The 2,631-nt window shown below is 37.9% G+C and overlaps 1 non-coding gene across 1 annotated transcript; it reads left to right on the top strand.

The window, feature by feature from the left end:
- The first annotated feature begins 1,060 nt into the window (after window positions 1-1,060).
- Window positions 1,061-1,168, top strand: LOC112799338 (small nucleolar RNA R71). The gene has a single exon (XR_003200912.1). It is a non-coding gene; the product is annotated as a small nucleolar RNA R71 (small nucleolar RNA).
- Window positions 1,169-2,631: the final 1,463 nt, after the last annotated feature.

Below are 2,631 nucleotides of genomic sequence, written 5' to 3'. Positions count from 1 at the left end.
TGAGCAAGGGGGCTTCATCCTCCCAAGTCTCATTTTCAAATAACTTGTCATTTAACTTCATGATTGCTCCAAGGTATTTAGCAACTTGCTCTTCAGTGACATACTCATCCTCTTCAGAGGAAGAATACTCATCAGAGCTCATGAATGGCAGAAGTAAGTCCAATGGAATCTCTATGGTCTCATTTTGAGCCTCAGATTCCCATGGTTCCTCATTGGGGAACTCATTGGAGGCCAGTGGACGTCCATTGAGGTCTTCCTCAGTGGCGTTCACTGCCTCTTCCTCCTCTCCAAATTCGGCCATGTTGATGGCTTTGCACTCTCCTTTTGGATTTTCTTCTGTATTGCTTGGAAGAGTATTAGGAGGGAGTTCAGTAATTTTCTTGCTCAGCTGACCCACTTGTGCCTCCAAATTTCTAATGGAGGACCTTGTTTCAGTTATGAAACTTTGAGTGGTTTTGATTAGATCAGAGACCATGGTTGCTAAGTCAGAGGTATTCTGCTTAGAACTCTCTGTCTGTTGCTGAGAAGATGATGGAAAAGGCTTGCTATTGCTAAACCTGTTTCTTCCACCATTATTATTGTTGAAACCTTGTTGAGGTCTCTGTTGATCCTTCCATGAGAAATTTGGATGATTTCTCCATGAAGGATTATAGGTGTTTCCATAGGATTCTCCCATGTAATTCACCTCTTCCATTGAAGGGTTCTCAGGATCATAGGCTTCTTCCTCAGATGAAGCCTCCTTAGTACTGCTTGGTGCATTTTGCATTCCAGACAGACTTTGAGAAATCATATTGACTTGTTGAGTCAATATTTTGTTCTGAGCCAATATGGCATTCAGAGTGTCAATCTCAAGAACTCCTTTCTTCTGACTAGTCCCATTGTTCACAGGATTTCTTTCAGAAGTGTACATGAATTGGTTATTTGCAACCATTTCAATCAGCTCTTGAGCTTCTGTAGGCGTCTTCTTCAGATGCAGAGAGCCTCCAGCAGAGCTATCCAAAGACATTTTGGACAGTTCAGAGAGACCATCATAGAAAATACCTATGATGCTCCATTCAGAAAGCATATCAGAAGGACACTTTCTGATTAATTGTTTGTATCTTTCCCAAGCTTCATAGAGGGATTCTCCTTCCTTCTGTCTGAAGGTTTGGACTTCCACTCTAAGCTTACTCAATTTTTGAGGTGGAAAGAACTTTGCCAAGAAGGCATTGACTAGCTTTTCCCAAGAGTCCATGCTTTCTTTAGGTTGAGAGTCCAACCATGTCCTAGCTCTGTCTTTTACAGCAAAAGGGAATAGCATAAGTCTGTAGACCTCAGGGTCAACCCCATTAGTCTTGACAGTGTCACAGATTTGCAAGAACTCAGCTAAAAACTGATGAGGATCTTCCAATGGAAGTCCATGGTACTTGCAATTCTGTTGCATTAGAGAAACTAATTGAGGCTTAAGCTCAAAGTTGTTTGCTCCAATGGCAGGGATAGAGATGCTTCTCCCATTGAAGTCGGGAGTAGGTGCAGTAAAGTCACCCAGCACCTTCCTTGCATTGTTGGCATTGTTGTTGTTTTCGGTTACCATGTGTTCTTCTTCTTTGAAGAATTCTGTTAGGTCCTCTACAGAGAGTTGTGCTTTGGCTTCTCTTAGCTTTCTCTTCAAGGTCCTTTCAGGTTCAGGATCAGTCTCAACAAGAATGCTTTTGTCCTTGCTCCTGCTCATAAGAAAGAGAAGGGAACAAGAAAATATGGAATCCTCTATGTCACAGTATAGAGATTCCTTTAGGTGTCAGAGGAAAAGAAAAGTAGAAGACAGAAGTAGAAAATTCGAACTTATCAAAGAAGATGGAGTTCGAATTTTGCATTAAGGAATAGTGTTAGTCCATAAATAGAAGGATGTGAGAAGAAGGGAAGTAATTTTCGAAAATTAAGTAAAAGATTTTGAAAACATTTTTGAAAAACAATAATTGATTTTCGAAAATGAAGGTGGAAAAGAAATCAAGTGATTTTTGAAAAAGATTTTGAAATTAGAAATCAAAAAGATTTGATTGAAAATTATTTTAAAAAATATGTGGTTAAGAAGATATGATTAGTTTTAAAAAGATGTGATTGAGAAGATATGATTTGAAAAACATTTTAAAAAGATTTGATTTTGAAAATTAAAAACTTGGCTAACAAGAAAAGATATGATTCAAACATTAAACCTTTCTCAACAGAAAAGGCAACATACTTGAAATGTTGAATCAAATCATTAATTGATAGCAAGTATTTTTAAAAATAGAAAGAAATTGATTTTGAAAAAGATTTGATTGAAAAAAATTTGATTTGAAAAAGATTTGATTTTGAAAAACTTTGAAAACTTGGAAAAAAATTGATTTGAAAACAAAATCTTCCCTCTTGTGCCATCCTGGCGTTAAATGCCCAGAATGGTGCACATTCTGGCGTTTAACGCCCAAAACTATACCCTTTTGGGCGTTAAACTCCCAACCAGGTACCCTGGCTGGCGTTTAAACGCCAGTCTGTCCTTCTTTACTGGGCGTTTTGAACGTCCAGCTTTTTCTGTGTAATTCCTCTGCTGTATGTTCTGAATCTTCAATTCTCTGTATTATTGACTTGAGAAGACACAAATTAAAAATATTTTTG

The sequence above is a fragment of the Arachis hypogaea genome, chromosome 4 (assembly GCF_003086295.3).
Source record: "Arachis hypogaea cultivar Tifrunner chromosome 4, arahy.Tifrunner.gnm2.J5K5, whole genome shotgun sequence".
Taxonomy (NCBI): Eukaryota; Viridiplantae; Streptophyta; class Magnoliopsida; order Fabales; family Fabaceae; genus Arachis; species Arachis hypogaea.
Note: the sequence above shows the minus strand (reverse complement) of the source record. Positions and strands in the feature narration are given on the sequence as shown.